We start from the raw sequence: 27,374 nt of genomic DNA, 5'->3' as shown, positions 1-27,374 counted from the left end.
GAAAGAGACAGCCGAGGGGTATAAAATGATCAAATATTTACACTATACTAAGTGTCATGATTGTCACGTGACTCACCTATGCCCGCTCATTTGGCGCCAACCGCTGCGGGCTCTGATTGGCTCCCTGTCCATACTTAAACCCTGTCCTGCCAATCTCCTGTTGTCAGTCCGTCTGCGAACCTCAGTGTATACTAGGCAAGCCGTTTTCGACCCTGACTCCCACCTGTCCCGTTTTTGCTCCTGTCTGTCTCCAGCTTTGTCCCGTTTTTGATCCTGACCACGTCTGCTCTCCCGTCCCGGCTTATGACTATTTGCAGATAACCAAAAGAATACTAATCATTTATTTTTAATGCCAATTCTGTTCAGCCGTGTCAGTTTTTTTTTATAAACTACCTGTCCTGATTACTGATGTGACTCAGCTGCGCCCGCTCATTTGGCGTGGTTCTGATTGGCTCCCGGTCAGTATTTGAACCCAGTCCTGTCTGTCCCCTTTTGTCAGTCTGTCTGCAAACCTCAGTGTATACTAGGCAAGCCTTTTTCAACCCTGACTCCTACCTGTCCCGTTTTTTGCTTCTGTCTGTTCCCCGGCTTCGACCTGTTTTTGATCCTGACCACGTCTGCTCTCCCGTCCCAGCTTTCGACCTCTTTTTGTCCCTGACTACGTCTACTCTCCCGTTCTGGCTTGCGACTCGTTTCTGACCCCGACCACGCCTTGCTCTTCCTGTCCCGGCTACTGACCAGTTTTTCCGTCCCTGACACCGCCATCGCTCGCTACTGGGGATCCACTTCCGTGTTCGGATCACAATTCGAGTATGAGAGCAACTTGCTTCCCACGTCCAGTGAACACTGGATCGTGGGTGCAGCCCTTCCTCTTTCCTTCGATAAAACTTGTGAGAAACGTTCGGCAATTAGGTCCTGTTTCCGTTCTGATCCTGACAAGTAAGTGTATATCAACCGTGTGCACAATGCTAACGTTAGCAGTTAAGGTCCATGCAACTAGCATTAGCTGCTAAATTGATAAGCATTCTAAATCTCACAGGTGCCAATCAAGCGGCCCGCGGGCCAGATCAGGCCCGCTAAGGGATTGAATCCGGCCCGCGAGACAACACTCAGAGAAGCGCAAGAGAAAAACAAGCTGCAGGTTGAAATACTTCAACTTGATGTTGCCAAAGCCAGGTTCCTCTCTCAAAGACACTGTACTTGCATTTCTTTCTCTCTCTCTCTCACTGTCTCTCTCTGACTCTCTCTCTCTCTCTCTCTCTCTCTCTCTCTCTCTCTCTCTCTCTCTCTCTCACTGTCTCTCTCTCTCTCTCTCTCTCTCTCTCTCTCTCTCACTGTCTCTCTCTCTCTCTCTCTCTCTCTCTCACTGTCTCTCTCTGACTCTCTCCCTCTCTCTCTCTTTCTCCCACTCTGTCTCTCTCTCTCTCTCTCTCTCTCTCTCTCTCACTGTCTCTCTCTCTCTCTCTCTCTCTCTCTCTCTCACTGTCTCTCTCTGACTCTCTCCCTCTCTCTCTCTTTCTCCCACTCTGTCTCTCTCTCTCTCTCTCTCTCTCTCTTTCTCTCTTTCTCCCACTCTGTCTCCGTCTCTTTCACTCTCTGTGTCTCTCTTTTTCTCTTCCTTTGTTGCTCTTTGTCTCTTTCTCTCTGTGTGTCCTTTTTTCCTTTTCTCTCTTTTCTCTTACTTTCTTCATACCCTTTGCGCTTTCTTTTCTCTTTTCTGTCTTTCTGTTTCTCTTTGGATTTCTTTCTTCCTCTCCCTTTCTTTTCTCCCTCTCTCAGGACTTTTTATGTTTTGTTTCTCACTCTCTCTCTCTCTCTCTCTCTCTCTCTTTTCCACCCCTTTTCTCCCACTCTGTCTCCGTCTCTTTCACTCTCTGTGTCTCTTTCTCTTCCTTTTTTGCTCTTTGTCTCTTTCTCTCTCTGTCTTTTTAACTTCATTTGCTCTAACTTCCTTTTTTTCCTTTTTTCTCTTTTCTCTTTCTCTCTTCATACCCTTTGCGCTTTATTTTCTCTTTTCTCTCCTTCTGTCTTTCTCTTTCTCTTTGGCTTTCTTTCTTCCTCTCCCTCTCTTTTCCCCCTCTCTCACGACTTTTTATCTTTTGCTTCTCACGCTCTCTCCCTCTCTCTTTTTTTCTTTTTTTGTCCCGCCCTCTCTCCTTTTCCCTCCCTCTTTCTCTTATTTCTTTATCTCTCTTTTTCTTTCTCTTGAATCTACTAGTCCGGCCCCCGACTGAATGTTTGTTCTATGGTGTGGCCCCCGAGTTCAAATGAGTTTGACACCCCTGCTATATATGATGCTATTGGAGAAAAAGAAAACAGAACAACAGTCAAATATTGTTGCATGATTCACCATTAAGTATCAACACGTGTCGCTGTATTGTGTTGTGCAACTGAAAAGGAACGCTACAAAGCATAAGGAAGAATACAAACTAGAGAGTGATCATTTTTCTTATTATTATTTGGCTTTTCACGATGTTTTCAGTTTTAGATAACAGACAATTATGTCATGTTTTTGGCTAATTATTCAAATCAATATTGCTTGTTGTTGGGGTTTTTTTGCCATTAGGGGGCGCCCATTTATACACACTGTCCCTTTAATGCGGCAGTGGACTTTTGTCCTCCTTTCAAAGTGAAATTTTCGTCTTGACCAGCAGGCCGGATGGCGGCCCGTTTAGTCATTATAATGAGATGCCACTCTCTTTAATTTGCATATACTTCAAAGCAGCCATTTTAAATAATTTAGCTCTAAAAATACATAAAACATAAGCAACCTGAAATCACACTATCGATGACTGATATAAATAATAGATTTATGAAAAAATAGCTACGATATATATGATGTATCACTAAATACACCCATAAATAAGCATGTAACACCTAAATTGTCATGAATCAGAAAAGGGTCAGGACCCAAGCGCGTGACGTTACTCACACAAGCCTTTTATTTAATGGGAAATGGGGAGTCATGCGCATTTGGCAGCAGTATGGGGAGAAATGATAGGAAGCCAGAGGCCGACGAGATCGATACCAATTGCCCAAGTTGATATCGGACAGATGGGGTCGATACCAGACAGGACGGGACAGACAGGATCGATATCAAAACAGGATATTGAAATTAAACCGGACAAACTCGACGGGAACGAAACTGGAGACCGATATTAAACAACGGGACAGACAGGAATGATATCACAACAGGATATCGAAATTAAACAGGGCAAACTAGACAGGAACGAAACTGGAAACCGATATTAAACAGGACAAAAATAAACGGTAACAATACCGGACAGGGAATACCAACAGGAAACAGGACCGAGTCAAAACCCACGTCTTGCGGGGCAGAGGTTCGTTGACGGACTGACAAAGGAATAATGAGAGCACTGAGCTTAAATAGACAGAAAGCCTATCTATCAATGAGCCGCAGCTGGCGCCACACGGGCGGGGCCAATTGGGCGCCATGGCAACTGTGACAGTTTACGTTTTTTTTATTTATTTATGAATAATCATAATTACCTGGCATTCTACTTGGGCCGTGGTTTGTTGAAAAAATACAGACAGCCACCAGGGAGTGCCAAAGAGCAGTATGACCGCATACAGTTCCCCTTGTTCACGGAAGCAGATGTTTATTGAGTTTGTTGTTTTTGATTGGGGGAGCCTTGATACGAAACCTAGCTAAAAACAACCCCAGAGGCTTGAAGTACATCTCTGTAAACTTTCCCGAAAATCGATTCAGCCTTTTGGGAGCCTATAGCCCACTTACAATCGTACATCCCTGCACGAAAAACTGGATTTATTAATAGTATTTATTTTTTCATAAATCGTGTCAGGATACAGGTAGCCAAGACAGGAGAACGTAGCTTGGATCGGGGATCGATACAGGAAACAGATTCAGGATACGGGTAGCCGGGACAGGAGAACGGAGCTTGGATCAGGGATCGAGACAGGAAACAGAAAAAGGATACGGGTAGCTGGGACAGGACGACGGAGCTTGGATTGGGGATTGATACAGGAAACAGAATCAAGATACGGGTAGCCGGGACAGGAGAACGGAGCTTGGATCAGGGATCGAAACAGTGAACAGAATCAGGATACAGGTAGCTGGGACAGGAGAACAGAGCTTGGATCTGGGATAGAAACAAGGAAGAGAATCAGGATACGGGTAGCCGGGACAGGAGAACGGAGCTTGGATCGGGGATCGTTCCTGGAAACAGAATCAGGATACAGGTAGCCGGGACAGGAGAATGGAGCTTGGATAAGGGATCGAGACAGGAAACAGAAACAGGATACGGGTAGCTGGAACAAGACAACGGAGCTTGGATCGGAGATTGATACAGAAAACAGAATCAGGTTACGGAAAGCCGGGACAGGAGAACGAAGCCAAGTCAAGTCAAGTCAAATTTATTTATATAGCCCTTAATCACAAAAATGTCTCAAAGGACTGCACAGGATTACAGTTACAAAATTACACAATTACCTGATCTTAAACTAGCAAACCAGCATGCGGGCAAGGAAAAACTCAAAAACCTCAGTGTGAGGAGAAAAGAGAAACCTTGAGAAAGGACCTCACATGTGGTAATCCCCCTTCCAGGATTGAACAGGGTGAATTACAGTTAGCATTACTGTACACAGAATAGTAAACACTAGGTAAGATGTTGAAAATGTCCGGAAAGAGCATGACATCAACGACGACGCCAGCTGGTAAATGCAGGGGTTGACATGCTGCAGGTCAGACCCCGGTCCGTTGACCCATCCCAGATCATCCTTCTCCTTCGTATCAGCCAGGCAGGCCTCAGAAAAAGACAGGACAAAACAGAATACGAGGTGGGCATCAATCATATGCTTTGGAATAGAAGTGTGTCTTAAGCCTCAATTTAAAAACTTCCGTTGAGGTTGCAGATCTTATCTCCAGAGGCAGGGCATTCCACAACACCGGGGCCCGGATGGAGAACGCTCTCGAGCCCGCAGACTTCTTGGCTCTCGGAATCACAAGTAGACCGGCATTTTCCGAGCGCAGACTCCGTGCAGGAACATAGGGGGAAATCAAATCAGAGAGATAAGAGGGTGCAAGCCCATGCAAACATTTATATGTTAATAAGAGAACCTTAAAGTCACATCTTAAGTGGACTGGGAGCCAGTGCAAGTTGGCCAATACAGGTGTAATATGCTCAAACTTTTTAGTCTTAGTCAAAAGTCTAGCTGCCGCATTCTGAACCAGCTGCAAACTTTTAATGCTAGACATCGGGAGACCAGAAAGCAATACATTACAGTAATCAAGCCGAGAAGTAATAAACGCATGAATTAAAATCTCTGCATCTGATTGGGACAGCATTGAACGAATCTTCGCAATATTACGGAGGTGGTAGAAAGCTATTCTAGTAATATTTTTCACATGTAACTGAAACGACAGGTTAGGATCAAATATAACACCTAGATTTTTGACCGAGTCACTATGGGTGATATTACATTTGTCTAGGTTCAGGGTAATGTTTGAAAACAAATGACGACAGTGAGCTGGACCAATAATCAACATTTCAGTTTTTTCTGGGTTAAGGCGTAAAAAATTATTTGACATCCATCTTTGAATCTCAGTAAGGCAATCCTCCAGATTTCTAAAACTTAAATGTCCAGTTTTTTCCAGTGGCACATACAGTTGAGTGTCATCTGCATAGCAATGGAAACTAATATTATACTTGCGGATAATGTCACCAAGCGGGATCATATAAATACTAAAAAGAAGGGGGCCAAGTACAGAGCCTTGAGGAACACCACAAGGGACATTAGATTGTTTAGAGGTCATATTGCCATAGTTAACACATTGCATCCTGTCTGACAGGTAGGACCTAAACCACGAGAGTACAGTTCCTGAGATACCAATGCGTTCTAGACGAATCAATAATATGTTGTGGTCGACCGTATCAAAAGCAGCGCTGAGATCCAGCAGCAGTAACATTGATGAGGCACCAGAATCTATTGTTAAAAGGAGATCATTGGTTACTTTTGCAAGGGCTGTCTCAGTAGAATGATTTGCTCTAAATGCTGACTGGACAGTTTCAAAAAGGTTATTTTCTGACATGAAGTCATTTAGCTGCTGTGCAACGACCTTTTCAAGTAATTTCGCAAGAAATGGCAGATTTGACACTGGCCTATAATTACCTAGGCTTTCTGGGTCAAGGTTAGGTCGCTTAAGCGTGGGTTTAATGACGGCAGACTTGAAGGCTACAGGAACAATACCCGAGGATAGCGAGATATTAATAATATTTAAAACTGATGGTCCTAAGATCTCAAACAGATCCTTCACCAGTGAAGCTGGAAACGGATCAAGCAGGCACGTAGTTTGTTTGGCCCTACTGACCATCTGTGTTAGATTATCAAGGGACAATTCATTGAAACTGGAGAATGTTTCTAAACAACCGCTGACACAGTCCATACCTAGCACCTCCACATCTTTGATATAGGAGGAGGAAACAGAGCGTTCTTTTAAAATTTCATTCCTGATTAGTTGAATCTTTTTATTAAAAAATTCCATAATGTCATTAGCAGAATGAGTGCAACCATTTGGGTTAAGTTGTTGTCTGGTAAGTTTCGCCACTGTGTCAAATAAAAATTTTGGATTATTCTTATGTTCAACAATAATCTTAGAGAAATACGAAGCTTTAGCTGAGGCAAGAGCTACTTTATATTTCAGCAAACTGTCACACCAGGCCAGTCGAAAAACCTCCAGCTTAGTAGTGCGCCATTTTCGTTCAATTTTTCTGCAACTTTGTTTGAGTAACCTAGTTTCTTCAGTAAACCAAGGTGTATTCTTCTTGGGTCGGAATTTATACTTTAGGGGCGCCACAGAATCAAGAACATTTACCAAAGCAGTATTGAAGTTGTTTGTAAGTGAGTCAACAGACCCAGTGTACGAAGGGAAGGCTGCAGTTACCGTAGGTAATAATTCTTTTAAGGCTAACACCGTTTTAGGGCGGATATTGCGACTGCTAAAGCCTATATTTTCCTTATCACAGTAAACATTAAACAGCACCTCACATTTAACAAAATAGTGATCAGAGATGGCATTAGGATACGGTAACACTGTAACATTTGAGGCTACTACGCCACGGGTCAGGACAAGATCTAGAGTGTTCCCATCTTTATGAGTTGGCACATCAACTATTTGATTGAAACCAAATGTATCCATCAGTGACTTAAATGCAATTGCAAGTGAATTTGTTGGGGAGTTTATGTGAACATTAAAATCACCAATAATTACAACATTATCCGCATACGTAACTAAGTCTGTTAACAAATCAGAGAATTCTTCCAAAAAATTTGAGTATGGTCCAGGTGGGCGATACACAACAACTACATAAATTGGTGTTGACATTAAGGACCTCATAACAAGTGCTTCAAACGTTTTAAAACTAGTAGGGGTATTAGAAGTAAATTTCAACCTATTTTCCGATATAAGAGCAACACCTCCACCTTTTTTGCATGGTCGTGCCAAGTGCGCACTCACAAAGTTAGGGGGAGAAGCCTCATTTAACACTACAAACTCATTTGGCTTCAACCAGGTCTCACAAAGGCCAATAAGGTTAAGATTGTGTTCATTAATAAGGTCATTAACAAGTAAAGCTTTGGAGGCTAGTGATCTAATATTAAGAAGGCCAAGCTTCAGCACTGTGGACTGAGCTGAAACCCTTCGCAAGTTTTGCACCTTAGTGGTAACCACCACAGGATTCGACTGCCGGTCCCGGGTCTTGTGCCTTGCATGACGGCAGATGCGGCCCGAATTCCATACCACAGGAATATTGTTGACCGGTGGAGTAGCAGGATGACTATTGGTAGAAAATAATGTTATTTCTTCTCCCTCCTCACCTAACAAGGGAGAAACAGAGGTAAGAGGCACAGAAGAAGATGCTATAGAATAGTATAAATCAGGGTGTATGGTGCAGTCAGTAGAACACTCTAAACTACAAAAACTATGTGAATTGCATGAATCTAGCATAGCGCTAGTTAGCTCTAGCGTTACAGACTCCACACCCATGGTAACAGGTTCACTAATCACCTGTGACCTGGCCTGCACTAGTGTATCCTGTCATGGAAGGCTTAAACAGTAATCTATATTTTTAGAAAGAGTGAGAGCACCTTCCCAGTTAGGGTGAAGGCCGTCTCTCCTCAGCAGGTCAGGTCGGCCCCAGAAAGCAGGCCAGTTATCCACAAACCTAAATCCCTTCTGATTGCAAAAACTTGCCAGCCATCGGTTTAGCGAGACTAGTCTGCTAAACCTCTCATCATTGCCTCTCGCAGGCAAGGGGCCAGAGACAATTACTCGATGCCGACTCATCTTTCTGGCGAGATTACAGGTCCTAGCAATATTTTTCTTTGTAATCTCAGATTGTCTCATTCTAGTATCATTGGAGCCGACGTGAATGACTATATCGGTGTAGCTAGCCCTGTCCTGGTGTCTAGGTTTGCTCGTCAGCTCCCTCAAATTAGCCTCAATGTCGGGTGCTCTGGCCCCAGAAATACACATAACCGTGGCTGGGGTGCTAAGCTTTATGTTACGGGTGATGGAGTCACCTATAACTAGGGTGCGGGAGCCAGTAGACCGGGGTGGAGTGGGACTAGCTAGGGGGCTGAACTTGTTATGCGTCTGAATTGGCTCACCGCGATTAGCATGCCGTTTAGGGCTAATGCTAACCGGACTAGCAGGTTCGCTACAACCCACGCTAGCAGTGGTGTCCGAGGCACCTAACATTTTCCGTTTAAACTGCTCTAGCTCACGGACACGTCCCTCTAGAAGGGCAACCTGCCTACGGACACGGGAGCAACCTTTACAGCAACCCATACTTACTTGTAAGCGTCGGATGCCAAGCTTGGGTCGGGGATCGATACAGGAAACAGAATCATGTTACGGGTAGCTGGAACAGGAGAACGTAGCTTGGATCGGGGATCGAGACAGGGAACAGAAACAGGATACGGGTAGCCGGGACAGGAGAACGGAGCTTGGATCAGGGATCGATACCAGAAACATAATCAGGATACAGGTAGCCGAGACAGGAGAATGGAGCTTGGATTGGGGATCGATACAGGAAACAGAATCAGGTTACGGGTAGCCGGGAAAGGAGAATGGAGCCTGGATCAGGAATCAATACCAGAAACAGAATCAGGATACGGGTAGCCGGGACAGGACAACGGAGCTTGGATCGGGGATTGAAACAGGAAAAAGAATAAGGTTGCGGGTAGCCGGGACAGGACAACGGAGCTTGGATTGGGGATCGATACAGGAAACAGAATCAGGTTACGGGTAGCCGGGACAGGAGAATGGAGCTTGGATCAGGGATCGAGACAGGAAACAGAATCAGGATACGGGTAGCCGGGACAGGAGAACGGAGCTTGGATCAGGGATCGATACCGGAAACAGAATCAGGATACGGGTAGCCGGGACAGGAGAACGGAGCATGGATCAGGGATCGATACCGGAAACAGAATCAGGATATGGTAGCCGGGACAGGAGAACAGAGCTTGGATCACGGATCGATACTGGAAACAGAATCAGGATACGGGTAGCCGGGACAGGACAACGGAGCTTGGATCGGGGATTGAAACAGGAAAAAGAATAAGGATGCGGGTAGCCGGGACAGGACAACGGAGCTTGGATTGGGGATCGATACAGGAAACAGAATCAGGTTACGGGTAGCCGGGACAGGAGAACGGAGCTTGGATCAGGGATCGATACAGGAAGTAGAATCAGGTTACGGGTAGCTGGGACAGGAGAACGGAGCTTGGATCAGGGATCGGTATCAGAAACAGAATCAGGATACGGGTAGCCGGGACAGGAGAATGGAGCCTGGATCGGGAATCAATACCAGAAACAGAATCAGGATACGGGTAGCCGGGACAGGACAAGGGAGCTTGGATCGGGGATTGAAACAGGAAAAAGAATAAGGTTGCGGGTAGCCGGGACAGGACAACGGAGCTTGGATTGGGGATCGATACAGGAAACAGAATCAGGTTACGGGTAGCCGGGACAGGAGAATGGAGCTTGGATCAGGGATCGAGACAGGAAACAGAATCAGGATACGGGTAGCCGGGACAGGAGAACGGAGCTTGGATCAGGGATCGATACCGGAAACAGAATCAGGATACGGGTAGCCGGGACAGGAGAACGGAGCATGGATCAGGGATCGATACCGGAAACAGAATCAGGATATGGTAGCCGGGACAGGAGAACAGAGCTTGGATCACGGATCGATACTGGAAACAGAATCAGGCTACGGGTAGCCGGGACAGGACAACGGAGCTTGGATCGGGGATTGAAACAGGAAAAAGAATAAGGATGCGGGTAGCCGGGACAGGACAACGGAGCTTGGATTGGGGATCGATACAGGAAACAGAATCAGGTTACGGGTAGCCGGGACAGGAGAACGGAGCTTGGATCAGGGATCGATACCGGAAACAGAATCAGGATGCAGATAGCCGGGACAGGAGAACGGAGCTTGGATCATGACAATCTTTACAAGTATTCCATGATTCATTGAGGTGTTCAAATGGCATATTTTTGTATACATTTATTTCAACAAATGGCAGTATCGCTCCTCCAAATACAACGCCCAAAAGTCGTATTCTAAGATCAAACACTTGATGTCTCGTGAATTTGTAAACTTTATTTTGTTGATCCAATTTCACAATAAAGTATGGTTTCTTCAAACATTGCATTAATCTTGCCTTTCATATTTCTTTTATACGAGTTTCGAATTCCGCTGCGCCTGATTGGTCGAACCCGTAAGGAGGAATTAAAAATGTGGGCCAACAGGTGGGCGTGTCACTGATCCGGGATCTTTAATCCGATTGGGGGAGAGTAGAGACTGCAAAGGATTATGGGATTAGTGAAGAAGATACAATGGCAATAAAAAAAAAAAAGGTGTCAATTACAAATAGTATCTTGTGATCTTTTCAATAAATCGAACTTACACAACTTCTATTTTTAAGGATATGTCTATCTATCTTCGGTGTCCATCCTTCAGGTGTCAAAGAGGCGGCCCGCGGGCCAGATTAGGCCCGCTAAGGGATTGAATCCGGCCCGCGAGACAACATTCAGAGAAGCGCAAGAGAAAAACGAGATGCAGGTTGGACTATGTCCACTTGATGTTGCCAAAGCCAGGTGCCTCTCACAAACGCTGTACTTTTATTTCTCTCTCTCTCTCTCTCTCTCTCTCTCTCTCTCTCTCTCTCTCTCTCTCTCTGCGTCTCTCTCTCCCTGGGTCTCTCTCTCTGCGTCTCTCTCTCTCTCTCTCTGGGTCTCTCTGCGTCCTTTTGCCTTGTTTTGCTCTTTTCTCCTTTTCTCTCTCTTTTCTCTCTCTTTCTCTTTTGCTTTTCCCTTCTCTCTTTCTCCCCTGCTCTCTTTTTCTCTTCTTTTCTCTCACTATTTCTCTTTTTAAGACTTTTGTTTCTCATGTTCTCTCTCTCTCTCTCTCTCACTCTCTCTCTCTCTCTCTCTCTCTGTCTCTTTTCCCTCTCTGTCTTTCTCCCTTTCTTTGCCCCACCCTCTATCTTTTTCTCTCCCTCTTTCTCTCACTTCTTTCTCTCTCTTTTTCTTTCTCTCTAATCTACTAGTCCGGCCCCCAAGAGAATGTTTGTTCTATCGTGTGGCCCCCGAATAAAAATAAGTTTGACACCCCTGATCTACGCTATCTTTCTGTCTGTTGATCTATCTATCATTCGTTAATATTGAATTAAAGTGGTTTGTTTTGCTTCCGTCGTACATTGCTCAAAATGAAACCAGATTTTATGCTTGTTTTAATTATAATCTTTCTGAGATATTTTCGTCAAAACCCAAACAGACGGAGGACCCAGACGCGTAACGTTTTCACGCAAGCTTTATTTTACGGGAATGGGGCAGTCATGCACGTGAACACAAACGACAGTGATTCGGTGATCGCTGGGCGGAAGAAGTGAGACATAGAAGTCAGGCGCGGGAAAACAGGAAGCCAGAGGCAGATGAGATCAAAACTGGACAGGACAGACGGGATCGATTCCAGATACAGGATACACAAGCAAACACTGGACAGGACGGAACAGACAAGATCGATACCTGATACTGAATACACGAGGAAGATACCGGACAGGACGGGACAGACGGGATTGATACTGAATACTGGAGCGAGATACCAGTCAGGACGAGACAGACAGGATCGATACTGGATACTGGAGACTGGAGCAAGATACTGGACAGGACGAGACAGGCGGGATCCATATCGGATACCGGAGACTGTAGCAATATACCGGACAGGACGAGACAGGCGGGATCAATACTGGATACTGGAGCAAGATACCGAACAGGACGAGACAGATTGGATCAATACCAGATAATGCAGACTGGAGCAAGATACCAGTCAGGACGAGACAGGCGGAATCAATACCAAATACTGGGGACCGGAACAAGATACCGGACAGGACGAGACAGGCGGGATCGATTTTGGAGACTGGAGCAAGATACCGGACAGGATGAGACTTTTTTTTTTCGATTCCAAATGCCCGAGTTGATATCGGACAGATGGGGTCGATACTGGACAGGACGAGACAGACTAGATAATGAAACAGGATATCGAAAATGAACAGGACAAACAAGACGGGAATGAAAACTGGGGAGAATAATAAACCGGACAAAAATAGAGGGGAACGAAACTGGAAACCGATATTAAACAGGACAAAAATAAACGGGACAGGAAATACCAACAGGAACAGGACCGAGTCAGAACCCACGTCTTGCAGGGCAGAGGTTCGTTGACGGACTGACAAAGAAAAAATGAGAGCACTGAGCTTAAAAAAGACGGAAACCCAATCTGTTAATAAGCCGCAGTTGGCACCACACGGGCGGGGCCGATTGAGCGCCATGGCAACCGTGACAGTTTTGAAATAATTTATAAAAATAATCGGAACGGGAAAAAAAGCCTCAAAAGATAAAAACATTCACCATGCAGGTATGTTTCAAAATAAATAATTAAATAAAGAAATACATTAAAATAGGAATACTAGTTTTTTGACAATTTTGTCATAATAAGCAGAAAAAAAAATGTAAAAAAAAACTAAAATTGAAAAAACTGTTATCATGCAAGTATTTTTAAAGGGACAGTGTGTAATATTTAACGCTTCCTAGTGAGAGAAAAACACTTTTTTTATCTTTTTTAAATATTCATCGGTGGAGAAATGTGTAATTTCTTTTGCATCCCTACCAAAGACATGATTATTTGCCATCTTGCTGCTACGCAGTGATCATTTGGCATTGGTTGTCCTCTGCATTTCACCACAGTGCCATCCAGTGGTCACAAATCACACACTGGGGCTTTAAGAAAGAAATGAAGTAACTCTATGCAAATACAAAACAAACTAAGTGAGAACATATTTGCACTTTTCTGGGCGGGGCCTCGTCTCCTATTGGACCACACCCATTCTCTTGTGTTTTTCGACACACACTGCAGCAAGACGGCTCCAAACTGGTGAGTTTTGTATTTTATACCAATATTACACGAATATTTACTATTATTACTCACAATTAAGTGATTATTGTTCAAAATGGCGCTCCAGGGAAAAAAATTAACGTGAAAATTAAGATACGAAAATAGTGTAATAACCGGAAATGAAACTTCCACAATAAGAGTGAACTAATCATCGATAAATATAAATAAATATACATTTTTTTCTTTTTACACAGTTTGAAATTGAAGAAGTGTCTTTAATATTGGCATGGTAAAACATTGTACGTAATGAGATTAGACACGGCACTCCGGGGTAAAACATTTAATATAATGACTTTGAAATAATAATAATAATAATAATAATGCAGCGAAGAAGAATAGCGCATAGAAACGGTAGTTACAATTCCTACATTTCCTAAAAAGTCCTCGTGAAATAGTCCTAAAAATCATCTCGACACATCCGAGTTTTAGTTAAAAAAAATGGTAAAAAAATTTAACTGTCGGAATTATTTTGAAGGAATCGAAACACGGCTTGTAGTCTTTCGGTTCCTTTTCATTCATTTCGTGAACTCAAACTCGGGTTTTTCTTTTTTTTTCATTTTGACCAAAAAGATGAAATCCTAAAACTCATTTAAGTCATTTTTTGAAAAAATAATTCGAATTATAAACATTATATTGACACTGCTAAAAAACCTAGCGAAATGTGTGTCCAACCAGATGAGACACTCCAAAATAAACGTCAGAAAAAAAGCTAAAAGAGAATATTAGGATAAATAGGCAAATATTTACAAGGTCGTTCAGCAGAAAACAGTGCAATGATATTAGTATGAACATATTTCCAAAATAAAAGTCGAAAAATAAATCATTAATGTCGTCACCACCAGCACAAAGGATGGACCCAATCGCGTAACGTTTTCTGACAGTTTTATTGAAAGAAAGAGGAAGGGCAGCGCCCGCTATCCGATTGTGATCCGAACACGGAAATGGATCTTTCGTAGCGAGGGATGGAAAAACTGGTCGGTCGCCGGGACTGGGAGAGCAAGGCGTGGTCGGGGTCGGAAGCGAGTCGTAAGCCGGAACGGGAGAGTAGACGTTGATAGGGGAAAAAACTCTATTACAAATGTATCGTTTACCAAATTGTTCGAATTAGTTATTCGACTCCATTAACCACAAACATCTAGTTGGATCCGGCCATCTCTGTCTGTCCCTCACCCCCTCATACACCCCCCTCCGGAGGAAAACAAAGCCTATGCAACAAGGACAGTACAAACATCTTCTTTGTTCCTTTATTTCTTAGTTTTCTTTATCCTCACTGTAAAATGTGGACCTAGAGTGCCACGTCCAATGTATTCAACCCATGTTGTAACAATGATAATAAAGGTATATTCTATTCTATTTTATTCTCCCCTAACAAATGCATGCTCGTTTTCTTAATTTAGGGGAACAAATTGACAAGAGACAGGCTTTTCCACATGGGGGCAGAATTATTTTCTTAAATTATCTATTAAATGAATTCCTCCGAATTTTGCCGAATTATTGTCGAATTGGTCTAATTAGTTTTCGTCCAGCCTTGCTCCCGTCTGTCTGTCTTCTTTTTGACACATCGGGGCATCGGCCACTCCCCCTGGGCGTGCTGACTGGTGCGACACGAAAGATCAGTGCTCTCACTCACTCTTTGTCAGTCCGTCAACGAACCTCTGTCAGACGTCGGTTTTGACTCCGTCCGGTTTCCTGCCTGCGTTTCCTGTACGGTATCGTTCCCGTCTAATTTTGTCCTGTTTATTATTGATCTCCAGTTTCGTTTCCGTCTATCTCGTCCTGCATCTTATCGGACTCCAGTCTCCAGTGCCTGATATCAATTATGTCTGTCCCGTCCTGTCGGGGATCGAACCCAACTGTCCGATTTTTGCTCGTGCAATTGGTATCGAACTCATCGGCCTCTGGCTTCCTGTTGTTCCACGCCGGACTGCTGCCAGACGTCTTCCACCCAACAATAGCCGAATCACTGGCATTTGGGTTAACGTGCATGACTGCCCCATTTCCCGTAAAATAAACCTTGTGTGAGAAACGTCACGCATCTGGGTCCTCCTCCTGTTCTGGTTCTTGACAGCAAAAACAAACAAAGAATATTTGTTATTAATTCTGATAAAACCTTAATAGCTCTCTGAAACTTTTCACAGCACATAAATTAGAATCTAAACACAACTAACATGACCAATCTTTTACCTAAACCAAAAACTAACCGATGGGGTCATCGTAAATACATGTATTATTAATCTAAAACAATATTAGAATTAGAATTGGAATTAGAATTGTCTTAATTATGTAGGGTTCCAACAGTTGGCTACAATGTTTTCCTTGTGAACCACTTAACCGTTCACCTGAGAAGAGAAGCTGCTGCATTGTCATGTTTATTTTTCCCTGGTGTCGCTTGTCTCTCTTATTTTGTATTTTGTTCAGAGATGGAAGGTAATAGACCTAACACTAACAGTGCATTAAATAAAATTAGATTTACCAGCAACTCGGAGAATGGTACTTGAAAAATTAAATAGCTCCCTTTTATTTCACAATAAATGAATCAAAATATGAATGCAATCGACATGACTTAAAAATAACTCAAAACTAAATAGTGCATTGAAATTCCAACGGAGCTCACGAATTGAAAAGTGTGGGCACTCCTGTATTAGAGGCACATTGACAAACTAATGTTATGCTAACAGCTAATCACTCAGTCTTCCACTTTAGCATGCTTTTTATGCTCTCTCTCAATCCCAAACGCACAGCTTGATTGACTAACTCATGTTATGATAAGAGCTAATATTTCAATCTTCATCTGCACGTGCTCTGCATTTGCTCTCTCTTTCTTTTCTCTCTCTCTCTCTTGCTTTCCCCTTCTTTCTTTCTCCCCTTCTCTTTTCTCTCCTCCCTTAATCTCACACACGCTTATCTACCTGTGACTTTTAAAAATCTCAATATTATCTACAGTCTTGACTTACAGGCATGTCGGGCGGGACTCGGAAGTTAGCAGAGCTCTAATGATATTCATTCCGGTTTTGTGGCTCCGCCCCCCATTTATTATCCAATCAGAAGGCGCAGGGTAAATAGTGTCCGACGAGAGGGAGGAGCAAGAGGGAGGGAGAGTGAGGCTCAGCTGCATCTGAGCCTTAATAATCCAATAGATAAAAACGGTCATACCGATATCCGTCGAATTGCAAAGTGTGGGCACTCCTGTTTTAGAGGCGCATTGACAAACTAATGTTATGCTAACAGCTAATCACTCAGTCTTCCACTTTAGCATGCTTTTTATACTCTCAAACACACAGCTTGATTGACGAACTCATGTTATGATAAGAGCTAATATATCAGTCTCCATCTGCGCGTGCTTCCCTAAAACAAGTTTACTTTGTGTCTTTTTACCTTCTTTTGCTTCTCTGTTCCTTTTCTCCCTCTTTTCTCTTTCTCTCTCTCTCTTGCTTTCCCCTTCTTTCTTTCTCCCCTTCTCTTTTCTCTCCTCTCTTAATCTCACACACGCTTATCTACCTATGACTTTTTAAAATCTCAATATTATCTACAGTCTTGACTCACAGGCATGTCGGGCAGGACTCAGAAGTTAGCAGAGCTCTAATGATATTCATCCCGGTTCTGTGGCTCCGCCCCCAATTTATTATCCAATCAGAAGGCGCAGGGTGAATAGCGTCCGACGAGAGGGAGGAGCAGGAGGGAGGGAGAGTAAGGCTCAGCTGCATCTGAGCCTTAATAATACAATAGATAAAAACGGTGATACCGATATCTGTCGAATTCCCAATTCGTCCACCTGATAATGTGTGTCATTGTATGCAGGTTGCCGTGGCGATGGCATCTTTCACAACTCCGGCCCCTCTGGACGCGACCCAAACGCCGGAGACCTCTACTAAATATGTAGCCGGTCAGTCAAAGTTTTTATTACTGGTTGGATGTAAACAACTTAATATTTAGAAATATCAGATTTTTTTGAAAACAGAATATATGCGTTTTAACATTTTTAAGGTAGAAAGTATTCTCTAACATACTGGATCTTAACTGGTCCCCCTTGAGGATGTCAAGAACCGGAACAAGATCCAATAGCGTAACGTTTTCCACAAAATTTTAGGTACGGAAAAACAGGTCGATTGCCGGGACAGGAGAGCAAAAACGTGGTCGGGGACAGAAACAGGTCGTAAGCCAGAACAGGAGAGCAGACGTGGTCGGGATAAAAAAAAAACGGGTCGTTAGTCGGGACGGGAGAGCAGACGTGGTCGGGATCAAAACGGGTCGTAGCCGAGGACAAACGGGAGCAAAAACGGGAGAGGCGGGAGTCAGGGGTCGAAACCGGCTGCCTTGAAAAACAGAGGTTTGCAGACAGACTGACAACAGGGGATTGACAGGACTGAGTTCAAATAGTGACAGGTAGCCAATCAGAACCCGCGCCCTGCTTGCTAGCTTCGAACCAAATCAAGAAAAAAATTCCACTTCTCAAATGTATCTGATGAAAGGATTGTGCAGGTGGAATTGGAGATAGTAGAATATATTGCCGGGACAGGAGAGCAAAAATGTGGTCGGGGACACAAACGGGTCGTAAGCCGGGACGAGAGAGCAGACGTGGTCGGGATCATAAAAACGGTTTGTAAGTCGGGACGGGAGAGCAGACGTGGTCGGGATCAAAACGGGTCGTAGCCGGAGACAAACGGGAGCAAAAAACGGGACAGGCGGGAGTCAGGGTAAAAAAAAGGCTTGCCTTGTATAAACAGAGGTTTGCAGACGGACAACAGGAGAGGGACAGGACAACCTTGAGTTGCAGTGTTTAAACTTGTGTGGCTTTGGTTTTCCATCAAGATGTTTTGCGTCATTCGGAATAAACGTATTACTATAGGACTTTTGTAGTATTTTTGTAGAATTACAATAGTATTTTTTGCAGTATTTCAATAGTTGTAATTTCATATTATATTTTTACTGCAGTATTTTTGGAGTATTTCCAAAGCTGTAAATTTGTATTGTAGTATTCCTGAAGTATTTTTGTAGTATAACTATAGTCTTATTATTTTTTGTAGTTTTACTGTAAGTGTTTTGCATTATTACTGTAGTGTTTTTTAGTATTACTCTAGTAATTTTGTAGTATTACTCTAGTATTTGTGTTGTAGTATTACTATAGTACTTTTTTAGTATTTTTGGAGATTTTATTTTATTTTTAGGTATCACTACATTATTTTTTGTAGTATTCCTTCAGTTTTTTGTAGTATTTCCATAGTTGTAACTTTCTATTATAGTTTTACTGTAGCATTTTTGTAGTACTTCCATAGCTGTAATTTTGTTTTGTAGTATTACTGAAGTATTTTTGTATTGTTGTATTTTGTAATATTACTGTTGTTTTCTGTAGTTTTACTGTGTTATTTTTGTAGTATTAAAAAGTGTTTTTGTAGTAGTCTGTGGTTTGCAATAGTCTGTGGTCTGTGCAGCCCTCCGAGACTTCTTGTGCTAAAGGAGTATACAAATAAACAGGACTTGACTTGAGGTTTTTGAGTTTTTCCTTGCCCTCATGTAGGTTTTAGATCAGGGGATGGTGTCATAATAGTCTGTAATTTGCAATAGTCTTTGGTCTGTGAAGCCCTTTGAGACTCCTTGTGATTAAGGGCCAAACAAATTAACAGGACTTGACTTGAGGTTTTTGAGTTTTTCCTTGCCCCTCATGTAGGTTTTAGATCAGGGGATGCTGTCATAATAGTTTGCAATAGTCAATGGTCCGTGCAGCCCTTTGAGACTCCTTGTGATTAAGGGTATCACAAATAAACATGACTTGTCTTGATGTTTTTGAGATTTCCCTTGCCCTCATGTAGGTTTTAGATCAGGGGATGGCATCATAATAGTCTGTGGTCTGTGCAGCCCTCCGAGACTTCTTGTGCTAAAGGAGTATACAAATAAACAGGACTTGACTTGAGGTTTTTGAGTTTTTCCTTACCCTCATGTAGGTTTTAGATCAAGGGATGGTGTCATAATAGTCTGTAATTTGCAATAGTCTTTGGTCTGTGAAGCCCTTTGAGACTCTTTGTAATTAAGGGTGTCACAAATAAACAGGACTTGACTTGAAGTTTTTGAGTTTTCCCTTGCCCTCATGTAGGTTTTAGATCAGGGGATGGCGTCATAATAGTCTGTGGTCTGTGTAGCCCTTTCAGACTCCTTGTGATTAAGGGCCAAACTAATAAACATGACATCGGCACTAGGCCAACTGAAATGGAGGCGGTCGGTGTCTTATCAGTCCCGCGTTCGATTCTATGAAGGAGAAACTCCCCTGTGCTATGTCTGTTGCCATTGAGATAAAAAAAAAGCCCCTTTTTTTCCCTTATGAGTGGTGAAGATGCACTTTTGGGCATTCTGTGTTGTCGACTTTAAATTTGTTGAGCATAAAGAGCTTAAAATTGTTGTGTATTTCATCTCTTTCTTGTAAATGTATAAATGTTTTTATTATATTTTCCATGTGTTCATATCAAAATGTAAAGTTGATTCTTTTTTTCTTCTTTTACTTCTCTTTTTTTCCTTTTGTCATTGTATTTTTTCCGTTTCCAATTTTGTCTGTTTTTCACTTATTGCCCCCCACTTTTTATGTCATTCTGTACACAATGTTACACAATTATAGGCAGGGTTGGGTAGGGTTACTTAAACTGGATTACTTTCAATTACTTTGGATTACTCCAATACCAAATACGCTAATAAAAGACAAAAGCAACTAAATATGAATAAAATGGAAATGTAAAAACGGGTCAGTAGACGGGACAGGAGAGCAAAAACGTGGTCGGGGTCGGAAACCAGTCAAAAGCCAGGAGGGAAGAGTAGACGTGGTCAGGATCAAAGAAACAGGTCGAAGCTGGGAAACAGACGGAAGAAGCCTTCAGAATTTTGTTAAGAGATATCCTTCACAGGGTTGGGTAGGGGTTACTTCAACTTGATTACTTTCAATTACTTCTGGATTACTCCAATACCAAATATGCTAATAAAAGACAAAAGCAACTAAATATGAATAAAATGACTCAATTTTGTGCAGGCTTGGGGAGTAACGGAATACACGGAACGGCAAAAATGATGTTGGCAAGCTGTTTGGATTTATTTTCATTCTGTTTCTGTCGCATTTGATGTTCGTTTTGCCGGAGATCAAAGCCAGGAGAGAAAGCTTACCACGTGTTGTGAGTCATCATTGGATTCATATTTAGTTTCTTTTGTCTTTTATTAGCATATTTGGTATTGGAGTCATCCAAAAGTCATTGAAAGTAATCCAGTTAAAGTAACCCTACCCAACCCTGATTATAGGTAATGTAGGGATTAAAGCAACATAAACAACCTGAAGAGTTGTTTCTTTTTAGAAATGATTAGAAAACAGAAAACGTATAAATCAATGATAATCTGTGGCTCCACCCAAGATCTCATCCTGTGGCGTCAAAATGATAACACGAGTTGACGCCCAAAAACCTTAGAACCACACGGGGGACCTAGCGAATGACCTACAGCGAGATGGGACCACAGAAACAAAGGCTACTATCAGTGACACAATGTGCTGCCAGGGACTCAAATCCTGCACTGCCAGATGTGTCCAGGACCGTCTGCGTTTCGCTATAGAGCATTGGATGATCCAGAAGAGTACTGTAGGAATGTGTTATGGTCAGATAAAACCAAAATAAAACTTTTTGATAAAAACATTTGTTTGGAGGAGAAAAAATACTGAATTGCAGGCAAAGAATACCATACTGTGAAGCATGGGGGTGGAAACATCACGCGTTGGTGTTGTTTTTCTACAAATGGACATCGACGACTGATCTGTGTAAAAGAAAGAATCAATAGGGCAATGTATTGAGAGATTTTGAAGGAAAATCTCGTTCCATCAGAAAAGGCATTGAAGATGAGGCGTAGCCGAGTCTTCCAGCAGGACAATGATCCCAAACACACAGGCAGGGCAACAAAGAAGTTGCTTCTTAGGAAGCATTTTAAGGCATAAGCCAGTCTTCAGATAGCAAGCAGGTAGAAAATCTTTGGACAGGGTAGACCCAATCGCAAAACGAACGAGTGATGGCGGTGTCAGGGACGGAAAAAACAGGTAGGGAGAGCAAAAGCGTGGTCGGGGTCCGAAACGAGTCGTAAGCCAGGACAGGAGAGTAGACGTAGTCGGGATAAAAAATTGGTCGTAAGCCGGGACGGGAGAGCAGACGTGTTCGGGATCAAAACAGGTCGTAGCTGGAGACAGACTGGAGCAAAAACGGGACAGGCGCGAGTCAGGGTCGAAAAACGCTTGTTTTGTATAAACAGAGGTTCGCAGACGGACTGACAACTGACGGACTGACAACAGGGGAGTGACAGGACAGGGTTTAAATAGGGAGAGGGAGCCAATCAGACACCAAATGAGCGTGCACAGGTGATTAAAATTGGTAATCATGACATGAACGTCCAATTTGCCTTACGACAGCCTGAAAACATTACTGCTCTAGGGGAGATCTGCATGGAGGAATGAGCCAAAATACCAGAAAAGCTTCAAAAAACGTTTGACCTCCGTTATTGCCAACCAAGAGTATATAACAAAGTATTGAAATGATTTGTATGGTATTGATCATGATTTCCAAAGAAATTCTTGAAAAATCGGACAATGTAATTTTTTTCCACATTCTGCCTCTCATGGTTGACGGTTTACCCATGTTGACAATTACAGGCCTCTCTAATCTTTTCCAGTCGGAGAACTTGCCCAAAATAACAGTAAAGGAGGGTGGTTAAATGTGGATTTCGGTTGTGGCCTTACATATATCGTGTCGTAATTTCTGAAATATAAACTGCATGTCAGGGTTGCCATGGCGCCCAATTAGCCCCGCCTGTGCGGCGTAAGCCGCAGCTTGTGGACGAATATGGTTCCCCACTAAATAAATCCTGTCCTGTCAATCCCCGATTGTCGGTCCATCTGCGAATCTCTGTTTTTACACGGCAAGCCCTTTTTCGCCTGTCCTGTTTTTTGGCTCCTGTTTGTCTACCGCTACAATCTGTTTTTATCTCGACCACGTCTGCTCTCCCATCCTGAATAATGATCCATTTCTGATCCCGACCACGTTTTTGCTTTTTTTCGTTCCCGACACCGCCATCGCTTGCCACGGATGATCCAATTCCGCGTTCAGAGCGACCTGCTTCCCGCGTCCAGCGATCCTCGGATCGTGGGCGCAACCCTTTCTCTTTCTTCTTGTAAAACTTGTGAGACACGTTACGCGAGTGGGTCCTGTCTCCGTTCTGGTCCTGACACTGCACCCAATACATTTTCAAATAAAAAAATGAATAATAAGTTTTCAAAACACGGGGGGAAAGGCAACGGGACTCAGTCACACTAACAAAAAACACAATAGCAACGCAGCTAACACGGCGCTAACAATTGAAAGAAAAAATGCTGCATTAGCCTCGTCTCTGCATAAGCCGCAGGTTGAAATAATGTGAGAAAAGGTGCGGCTTATAATCCATCCTTCAACGTGTGTGTGACGTGTTTTTATTATGTATTTTCCAAGACCCCCAAGCGGACGACAGTACTTTTGGAGCCTTGATTGGAGGTGAGAACTACAGTACGCACATCTCAACTTTTAATTCATAGTACATCAAAACAAACATCACTGCATCCAAAGTGTTGCAATAAGTACATTTTAAAAATAAAAATGCAAGATAATGCAGGGGACGTTGGGATACTCACTGAACAGAACATGAAAGTAAGACAAAAGAGAATACGTTGGGGAACTAGATCTAAGAGGACAAAAACATGAAAGTAGAAAATGCAAGATACATTGGAACACTTTACTTTAATTGAATAAAAAAGAATGCAAGACAATGCAGGATATGTTAGGACACTAACTGAACAGAACATGAAAATGAGACAACATAGAATACGTTGGGGAACTAGACCCAAGAGAACAAAAACATGAAAGTAGACAGTGCAGGATACGTTGGAACACTTAACTTTAATTGAACAAAAATAAGAATGCAAGATAATGCAGGAGACATTGGGATACTCACTGAACAGAACATGAAAGTAAGACAAAAGAGAATATGTTGGGGAACTAGATCTAAGAGGACAAAAACATGAAAGTAGACAATGCAAGATACATTGGAACACTTAACTTTAACTAAAAAAAGAATGCAAGACAATGCAGGATATGTTAGGACACTAACTGAACAGAACATGAAAATGAGACATCATAGAATACGTTGGGGAACTAGACCCAAGAGAACAAAACATGAAAGTAGACAATGCAGGATACCGTGGAACACTTAACTTGAATTGAACAAAAATAAGAATGCAAGATAATGCAGGAGATGTTGGGATATTCACTGAGCAGAACATGAAAGTAAGACAAAAGAGAATATGTTGGGAAACTAGATCAAAGAGAACAAAAACATGAAAGTAGACAATGCAAGATACATTGGAACACTTTACTTTAATTGAATAAAAAAGAATGCAAGACAATGCAGGATATGTTAGGACACTAACTGAACAGAACATGAAAATGAGACAACATAGAATACGTTGGCGAACTAGACCCAAGAGAACAAAAACATGAAAGTAGACAATGCAGGATACGTTGGAACACTTAACTTTAATTGAACAAAAATAAGAATGCAAGATAATGCAGGAGACGTTGGGATACTCACTGAACAGAACATGAAAGTAAGACAAAAGAGAATATGTTGGGAAACTAGATCAAAGAGAACAAAAACATGAAAGTAGACGATGCAAGATACACTGGGACACTTAACTTTAACTGAAAAAAAGAATGCAGGATATGTTGGAACACCTAAAATTATTTGAATGCAAAATAATGCAGGAGACGTTGGGATACTCACTGAGCAGAACATTAAAGAAAGACAACAGAGAATATGTGGAGAAACTAGCTCTAAGAGAACCAAAACGTTGGAGTAGACAATGTAGGATTTATTGGAACACTTAGCTTTAATTGAACAGAAAAAAATGAAAGACATTGGGGCACCCCCTGAACAGAACATGAAAGTAAGACCACAGAGAATAGGTGGAGAAACTAGCTCTAAAAGAACAAAACGTTTGACTAGACAATGCAGGATTTACTGGAACGCTTAACTTTAATTGAATAAAAAAAAGAATGCAAGACATTGGGGCACTCACTGAACATAACATGAAAGTAAGACCACAGAGAATACCCGGAGAAACTACCTCTAAGAGAAAAAAAAATGTTAGACTAGACAATGCAGGATTTACTGGAATGCTTAACTTTAATTGAATAAAAAAAGAATAAAAGACATTGGGGCACTCACTGAACAGAACATGAAAGTAAGACCACAGAAAATATGCGGAGAAACTACCTCTAAGAGAAAAAAAACCCGTTAGACTAGACAATGCAGGATATATTGGAACACTTAACTTTAATTGAAAAAAAAAAAAGAAAGACAATGCTGGATATGTTAGGACACTCTCTGAACAGAACATGAAAGTAAAACAACAGAAAATACGTGGAGAAACTAGCTTTAAGAGAACAAAAGCGTTAGAGTATACAATGCAGGATTTACTGGAACGCTTAACTTTAATTGAATAAAAAAAGAATGCAAGACATTGGGGGCACTCACTGAACATAACATGAAAGTAAGACCACAGAGAATACGCAGAGAAACTACCTCTAAGAGAAAAAAAACGTTAGACTAGACAATGCAGGATATATTGGAACACTTACCCTTTAATTGAAGAAAAAAGCAAGACTATACAGGATATGTTAGGACCCTCACTGAACAGAACATGAAAGTCAGACCACAGAGAATATGTGGAGAAACTAGCTCTAAGAGAACAAAAACGTTGGAGTAGACAATGCAGGATATATTGGAACACTTACCCTTTAATTGAAAAAAAAAAGCAAGACAATACAGGATATGTTAGGACACTCACTGAACAGAACATGAAAGTCAGACCACAGAGAATATGTGGAGAAACTAGCTCTAAGAGAACAAAAACGTTGGAGTAGACAATGCAGGATATATTGGAACACTTACCCTTTAATTGAAAAAAAAAGCAAGACAATACAGGATATGTTAGGACACTCACTGAACAGAACATGAAAGTAAGACCACAGAGAATACGTTGGGGAAAGATCTAGGAGAACAAAAAACATGAAAGTAAGACAATGCTGGATATGTTGGAAAGCTAATTTACTTAAACAGAACAAAACATGAAAGTTACAAGAGGCAAGGTAAATACCCAAAGGTGATAGCACAATAAAGCAGCTTTCATCGAAGGATTTCATCCTTCAAAAACAATGACAATACCTTCCCAAATTTTAAAGGGGCAGTGTGTAATATTTAGTCCTTCCTAGTGGTTTGTCTGGCGTCTTGCTGCTACACTGTTCCCTTGACACTGGTATTTGTTGGCATTGGACAATACAGGGCCATCTAGTGGTGGCTTTGAGATGTTCCTTTTTCTATGTTTCCTTCTGGTAGGTGTCCTGAGTGCCTCTCTGATCCTCGTCTGCGTGATTTTAATCCTCTTCGTCTTCTGGCGCCGCTCTTTAAATAAGGGCTCCTATATCACTCACGAGGTGGACAACGGTGAAGAGGATGAAGATGAGGACGATGACCAAGATCCCAGAAGTCCAACCTTCTCCTGAAATCAGCGTACCGGACTTTGAAAACATTAAAAAAATGAAACTATCTTTAAGGTCATCTATCATAAGGGATTAGTAATTCATATCAGAACTCAAACAACAAGTGAGGTGACGGCTATAGATTTATCTCCATTTTAGCTGGTTCTTGGAAATGAGCATTTTTTTTCTGTACAAGGGAATCTCCCCAAATCCACTAGCATATAGCAGGAAACTTTGTTTTTGTGCTAGTATCTTTCAGCAGTCGAAAACTCCCATCATCTCCGGCGCCTTTCCCCCTCCCCTTTTTTTCTATCATAGATTCTCTGTGTTAATAAATTGTGTGTGTCCTATTTCAATCGGCCTGGTTCATTGATTCCATTTTCTTGGGATTAGTAATTCATATCAGAACTCAAAGAACTCAAAGTGATAACATAAGTTGATTTTTCAATGTAGGAAATGTTTGCGTCCTTCAGAGAAGAAAAAAAGATTTATGGTGGAATAATTCGTTTCAATCCCAACGATTTTCAAAATTAAATCTAGAAAAAAAAAACTACATTTATCTGAGTGTTTATTGATGTTGACTACGTTCTGTGTATTGTTACCCAATGCAGTATTACCCCTTGTGTGGCCCCTTCTCAAGGTTTCTTCATTTTCTCATGTTGAGGTTTTTGAGATTTCCCTAATCTGCATGTCGGTTTCAGATCAGGGGATGGTGTCATTGTGGTCTGAGGTTAAGGGTTATACACATAAATAGGACCGATGGTCAATTTTTTATTTAAATGTAGAGTAGTTTTAATCGCTACAATACTATAAAAGCCAAAAATGCGTATTGTAAAGTATGATACCCCAAATACCGACCCGGGCTGTCACGGTTGCCATGGCGCCCAATTGGCCCCGCCCATGTGGTGCCAGCTGTGGCTAATTGACGGATTGGCTGTCTGTCTATGTAAGCTCAGTGCTCTCATTTTCGTTCGTCAGCCTGTCAACGAACTTCTGCCTGGCAAGACGTGGGTTTCGACTCGGTCCTGTTCCTGTTGGTATTTCCTGTCCGGTATTGTTCTCGTTTATTTTGTCCTGTTTAATATCGGTTTCCTGTTTTGTTCCGTCAATTTTCGCCCTGTTTATTATTTTCTCCAGTTTTCGTTCCTGTCTAGTTTGTCCTGTTAAATTTCGATATCCTGTTTCGATATCAATCCTGTCCCGTCCCGTCCTGTCCGGTATCGACCCCGTCTGTCCGATATTAGCTTGGGCAATTGGCATCGATCTCGTCCGCCTCTGGCTTCCTGTCTTTCCACGCCAG

The 27,374-nt window shown here is 42.2% G+C and overlaps 2 long non-coding RNA genes across 2 annotated transcripts; one reads left to right on the top strand and one right to left on the bottom strand.

Moving 5' to 3' along the window:
* Positions 1 to 4,379: 4,379 nt before the first annotated feature.
* Positions 4,380 to 8,822, bottom strand: LOC148368584 (uncharacterized). Its single transcript, XR_015849943.1, has 2 exons — positions 7,694 to 8,822; positions 4,380 to 5,012 (listed from the first exon to the last, which is right to left on the bottom strand). It is a non-coding gene; the product is annotated as an uncharacterized LOC148368584 (long non-coding RNA).
* Positions 8,823 to 13,421: 4,599 nt separating this feature from the next.
* LOC148368583 (uncharacterized) lies at positions 13,422 to 26,430 on the top strand. The gene is made up of 4 exons (XR_015849864.1): positions 13,422 to 13,478; positions 17,298 to 17,382; positions 22,991 to 23,032; positions 25,932 to 26,430. It is a non-coding gene; the product is annotated as an uncharacterized LOC148368583 (long non-coding RNA).
* The last annotated feature ends 944 nt before the right edge of the window (positions 26,431 to 27,374 follow it).

This window comes from Urocampus carinirostris, chromosome 3 (genome assembly GCF_059441175.1).
Source record: "Urocampus carinirostris isolate Australia breed hairy pipefish chromosome 3, RoL_Ucar_1.0, whole genome shotgun sequence".
Classification (NCBI taxonomy): Eukaryota; Metazoa; Chordata; class Actinopteri; order Syngnathiformes; family Syngnathidae; genus Urocampus; species Urocampus carinirostris.
This window is presented reverse-complemented; position numbering and strand designations above follow the sequence as displayed.